At 50.7% G+C, this 6,000-nt stretch overlaps 1 protein-coding gene across 1 annotated transcript in view; it reads right to left on the bottom strand.

The window, feature by feature from the left end:
* Positions 1-2,152, bottom strand: part of LOC128697021 (D-beta-hydroxybutyrate dehydrogenase, mitochondrial) — a 76,086-nt gene extending 73,934 nt beyond the window's left edge. The window contains exon 1 of the mRNA XM_070095177.1: positions 2,004-2,152. The gene's annotated coding sequence lies outside the window, so the exon portion shown is untranslated. The remainder of the gene's footprint in view (positions 1-2,003) is intronic.
* Positions 2,153-6,000: the final 3,848 nt, after the last annotated feature.

A 6,000-nucleotide genomic window follows, 5' to 3' on the forward strand; every position in this document is an offset into this window, starting at 1 on the left:
CCCCCGCGGCCTGGTTCGTAACCAGGCCTCGTGGTGGATCAGGGCCTGATCAATGAGGCTGTTACTGCTGGTCGCATGCAAACCGACATACGAACCACAGCCCGGCTGGTCAGGTATTAACTTTAGGTGCCTGTCCAGCTCCCTCTTGAAGACAGCCAGGGGTCTATCGGTTGATTTTGAGATGTGTCTTGTATGGTCCAGTAGACCTGCTGCGGTATTCCTCCATTCTTAATGTCTTGTGTTGTTATGTCAAGATGGGCTGGAGACGGGGCCACGGACCAAGTATCCCCCCCAATCCTCCCCCCCCCCCCGGCGCAATCACAATTCTAGGTGAGTACACACGAGACTATGCAAATATGTGCCATTTACACATCTTGACTGCTGATGCCTATGTGCTTTGCTTCTCCCAGTTGATACTGATGATGACGTCAATGACATCTCACCACCACAAAATAATACGTTCATCTTCACTATTTTTGTTACGATAGGAACAAATGCTGCGAGGTGTATGGCAAGGAAGAATTATATTGTCGGAAAAAACTTAACGAGATGATGAGACAACTGTGCAACACTTGGGTATCTTTATTGTGGAAAAGTTTCCACAATAAAGATACCTAAGTGTTGCCACATGTGTATTATTCACCAGCCTAACAATACAAGAAAGTCAAGTGGGAATATCGTGATCTGGAGTCAGCAAGGATCACTGTGCCACACAGTGAAGACGTTACCATACCAGTGTTTACTGTCTGAACTTCAGTTGTCAGATGTTGAAGAAACTCAGGGTTTAGGATGTAACACAGGTGATAACAGTGGAAGTGAATATAAAGTAAGCATTTCAACACCTCCAGCAGTTCTCCCAGGAAGAGTTCAGTGATCTGATACGTGACCTCAGTCTGTCAGAGCATCTGAACTTTTAGCATCCAGACTAAAAGAAAAGAACTGTCTACAGCAAGAAGTTAAATAACATCTTATCGGACAAGAGAGGTTGAACTCCTTCCTTACTTCAGCCAAGATGAACAACTTCTACACTGCAATAACATCACTGGACTTTTTCTTTGAATGAAACTTAAATATCGACCAGGAGACTGGCGGCTGTTTATAGACAGCTCCATTAGAAGCTTGAAATGTCTTATTGCACAATGGTAACCAATATACATCTCTTCCAATTACTCAACAAAACTGTGTTCATGACCAACATAGAAGAAAATCGTACAGCGTTTTCAAATGCAGTAATTAGTGGTATCTGAATTATCTTACTATGGTAATCTGTTATTATATAGAATGAAATGCTAGGATGTATTACATGAACTGACTTTTCCAAGATCTAAAAAAAATAATTTCAATGCGATTGCTAAGTTACCCCCGGGGTGTTAATGTTGCAGTTTAAAAACTGTAGTGTAAAGCACCCTTCTGGCAAGACAGTGATGGAGTGAATGATGGTGAAAGTTTTTCTTTTTCGGGCCACCCTGCCTTGGTGGGAATCGGCCAGTGTGATAATAATAAAAAAAAAAATGTTTTTCGATGGAATGCCAAATTTATCAAAAACTAGAGCCAATCAAGCAAAACCGATGACATATTCAGAATCAGTACCACAAACTTACCATAAAATCCATGGAACATCATTGGCCAGAAAATAAATATTAACCAGTACAGTGGTTTGGGATGGTCTTCACGTCAATGTACAGAGCCCACCCAATTTTTCTTTTTTTTCTCACACATGATTGATGTAAGTATTGTGGTGTCAACATGACTTAAGAAATCGTAATGACGGGCTGGAGTTTTGAGAATCTATGACCGCGGGTTCAATCCCGGCCGGGGGTATGGTTTAAGTATTGTGGTAACGTTACTACGCTGCGGCCGTGATGAGTGTCGGAGAACATTCTTACTTCTCCATGCTGACATTATCTCCTCGTTTTATTACGAAGCTTTAAACACGTTGAGTATCACACAGTTCCCGAGGATCGGGAGGTAACATTTAATTCAGTGAATATGAAGGTACTTACGATTCCCTGAATCAGTATCACCAGCGTGATGGTATCTTGTAACAATACCAGTGACAGCACCAGTGACAGCACCAGTGACAGCACCAGTGACAGCAGTGAAGTGTTCCCAGCAGAGAACCTTGATACACCTCATATATTATCTGACGTACGATTATCGGCATAACAATACTCTCCAAGAATAAACTTACAATTTTTAATCATCATCTAAATGTAGACTAATAAGGAAAGCTTCACACGCGCTGCTTGCAAATATGATCACTATTAAGAGGTGAAATTGGAGCCCCGAAAGTTAATATGTGAAAATAACTGCACAACACTTGACGGACAATTACAGGAGATATACTTGACGTATTGAAAACCCAAAGATGGACTTTAAACGAGAAAAAACCTGAAGTGCTGATTAGGGTTAATAAAGATGGTTGAGGAAGAGGGGCAGAAGGGAAGGAGAGGAATGGAAGGAAGAGGGAGGGGAGGAAGGGAAGGAAGAGGGAGGAGAGGAAAGGAAGGAAGAGGGAGGGGAGGAAGGGAAGGAAGAGGGAGGGGAGGAAGGGAGGTAAGAGGGAGGAGAGGAAGGGAAGGAAGATGGAGGAGAGAAAGGGAAGGAAGAGGGAGGAGAGAAAGGGAAGGAAGAGGGAGGAGAGGAAGGGAAGGAAGAGGGAGGGGAGGAAGGGAAGGAAGAGGGAGGGGAGGAAGGGAAGGAAGAGGGAGGGGAGGAAGGGAAGGAAAAGGGAGGGGAGGAAGGGAAGGAAGAGGGAGGAGAGAAAGGGAAGGAAGAGGGAGGGGAGGAAGGGAAGGAAGAGGGAGGAGAGGAAAGGAAGGAAGAGGGAGGGGAGGAAGGGAAGGAAGAGGGAGGGGAGGAAGGGAAGGAAGAGGGAGGGGAGGAAGGGAAGGAAGTGGGAGGGGAGGAAGGGAAGGAAGAGGGAGGAGAGAAAGGGAAGGAAGAGGGAGGGGAGGAAGGGAAGGAAGAGGGAGGGGAGGAAGGGAGGTAAGAGGGAGGAGAGGAAGGGAAGGAAGATGGAGGAGAGAAAGGGAAGGAAGAGGGAGGAGAGAAAGGGAAGGAAGAGGGAGGAGAGGAAGGGAAGGAAGAGGGAGGGGAGGAAGGGAAGGAAGAGGGAGGGGAGGAAGGGAAGGAAGAGGGAGGGGAGGAAGGGAAGGAAGAGGGAGGGGAGGAAGGGAAGGAAGAGGGAGGAGAGAAAGGGAAGGAAGAGGGAGGGGAGGAAGGGAAGGAAGAGGGAGGAGAGGAAAGGAAGGAAGAGGGAGGGGAGGAAGGGAAGGAAGAGGGAGGGGAGGAAGGGAAGGAAGAGGGAGGGGAGGAAGGGAAGGAAGAGGGAGGGGAGGAAGGGAAGGAAGAGGGAGGAGAGTAAGGGAAGGAAGAGGGAGGGGAGGAAGGGAAGGAAGAGGGAGGAAAGGAAGGGAAGGAAGAGGGAGGAAAGGAAGGGAAGGAAGAGGGAGGAAAGGAAGGGAAGGAAGAGGGAGGAGAGAAAGGGAAGGAAGAGGGAGGGGAGGAAGGGAAGGAAGAGGGAGGGGAGGAAGGGAAGGAAGAGGGAGGGGAGGAAGGGAAGGAAGAGGGAGGAAAGGAAGGGAAGGAAGAGGGAGGAAAGGAAGGGAAGGAAGAGGGAGGAAAGGGAGGTAAGAGGGAGGAGAGGAAGGGAAGGAAGAGGGAGGAGAGAAAGGGAAGGGAGGGGAGGAAGGGAAGGAAGAGGGAGGAAAGGAAAAGGGAGGGAAGAGGGAGGAGAGAAAGGGAAGGAAGAGGGAGGGGAGGAAGGGAAGGAAGAGGGAGGAAAGGAAGGGAAGGAAGAGGGAGGAAAGGGAGGTAAGAGGGAGGAGAGGAAGGGAAGGAAGAGGGAGGAGAGAAAGGGAAGGAAGAGGGAGGGGAGGAAGGGAAGGAAGAGGGAGGGAAGGGAAGGAAGAGGGAGGGAAGGGAGGGAAGGAAGAGGGAGGAAAGGGAGGTAAGAGGGAGGAGAGGAAGGGAAGGAAGAGGGAGGAGAGAAAGGGAAGGACGAGGGAGGGAAGGAAGGGAAGGAAGGGAAGGAAGAGGGAGGGGAGGAAGGGAAGGAAGAGGAAGGGGAGGAAGTGAAGGAAGAGGAAGGGGAGGAAGGGAAGAAAGAGGGAGGGGAGGAAGGAAAGGAAGAGGGACGAGGAAGGAAAGGAAGAGGGACGAGGAAGGAAAGGAAGAGGGACGAGGAAGGAAAGGAAGAGGGACGAGGAAGGAAAGGAAGAGGGACGAGGAAGGAAAGGAAGAGGGAGAGGAGGAAGGGAAGAGGAAGGAAGGTATGTCTGGATCGTACTAAAGAGTTGCCGACACATAACCATCCCTCCATGGGCTTCACGACCACCTCACCTACCACAACAATACTGTCTGGCCAGCCACCAGGCAGCCTGGCCAGCCACCAGACAGTCTGTCCAGCCACCAGGCAGCCTGCCCAGCCACCTGGCAGCCTGCCCAGACACCCGGCAGCCTGCCCAGCCACCAGGCAGCCTGCCCAGCCACCAGGCAGTCTGTCCAGCCACCAGGCAGCCTGGCCAGCCACCAGGCAGCCTGCCCAGCCACCAGGCAGCCTGCCCAGCCACCAGGCAGTCTGTCCAGCCACCTGGCAGCGTGCCCAGCCACCAGGCAGTCTGCCCAGCCACCAGGCAGCCTGCCCAGCCACCAGGCAGCCTGCCCAGCCACCTGGCAGCGTGCCCAGCCACCAGGCAGTCTGCCCAGCCACCAGGCAGTCTGCCCAGCCACCAGGCAGTCTGTCCAGCCACCAGGCAGCCTGCCCAGCTACCAGGCAGCCTGCCCAGCCACCAGGCAGCGTGCCCAGACACCCGGCAGCCTGCCCAGCCACCAGGCAGCCTGCCCAGCCACCAGGCAGCCTGCCCAGCCACCAGGCAGCCTGCCCAGCCACCAGGCAGCCTGCCCAGCCACCAGGCAGCCTGCCCAGCCACCAGGCAGCCTGCTCAGCCACCAGGCAGCCTGCCCAGCCACCAGGCAGCCTGCCCAGCCACCAGGCAGCCTGCTCAGCCACCAGGCAGCCTGCCCAGCCACCAGGCAGCCTGCTTATCTAATGAGAGGGTCGACTATCGTTTACAGATTTTGAAGCGCCGATTATATCAACCTTAGAAGCATTGTCTCATGCTGTTTGAGGTTGAAGCACACAACCGAGAGGACCTGGGTTAGATTCCCATCCAGGCTGTAATGAATGGTTAAGTGTCCTTATATCTGTCGTCTTGTTTAACAAGTACATAACAGGAAGCAAAGACAGGGAAATTGTGAGGACAACAACAGCAGCAACAACAGCAGCAACAGCAACAACAGCAGCAGCAACAACAACAGCAGCAACAGCAGCAACAGCAACAACAGCAGCAACAACAGCAGCAGCAGCAACAGCAGCAGTAGCAACAGCAGCAGTAGCAACAGCAGCAGCAGCAGCAGCAACAGCAGCAACAACAGCAGCAACAACAGCAGCAACAACAGCAGCAACAACAGCAGCAGCAGCAACAGCAGCAGTAGCAACAGCAGCAGCAGCAGCAGCAACAGCAGCAACAACAGCAGCAGCAGCAACAACAGCAGCAACAGCAGCAGCAGCAACAGCAGCAGCAACAACAGCAACAACAACAGCGGCAGCAACAGCAGAAACAACAACATCAGCAACAGCAAAGAGCAACAGAGCAATAACAACAAACAGCCATATAAACAACAGCAACAAACAACAAGAGAAAACAAACAATAGAGACACAACATAAACAACAACAGCAGCAACAACAGCAGCAACAAATTAACTGTTAAGAAAGCAACAAAGCAGCAAGAGCAAACAAACTTACAAGTTGTTGTTACAACAACAGTTAAGCAGCAACAAACAACATAAGTTAAATTAACAAAGCAGCAAGTTAACAAAGATCAGCAACAAAGCAGCAGCAACAACAGCAGCAACAACAGCAGCAAACAATTGAGCAGCAGCAAGCAACAACAAATATTGTTAGAGCAAATAAACAAAAGTTGTTAAACAAACAG

Source organism: Cherax quadricarinatus, chromosome 49, assembly GCF_038502225.1.
Source record: "Cherax quadricarinatus isolate ZL_2023a chromosome 49, ASM3850222v1, whole genome shotgun sequence".
In the NCBI taxonomy this organism is placed as follows: Eukaryota; Metazoa; Arthropoda; class Malacostraca; order Decapoda; family Parastacidae; genus Cherax; species Cherax quadricarinatus.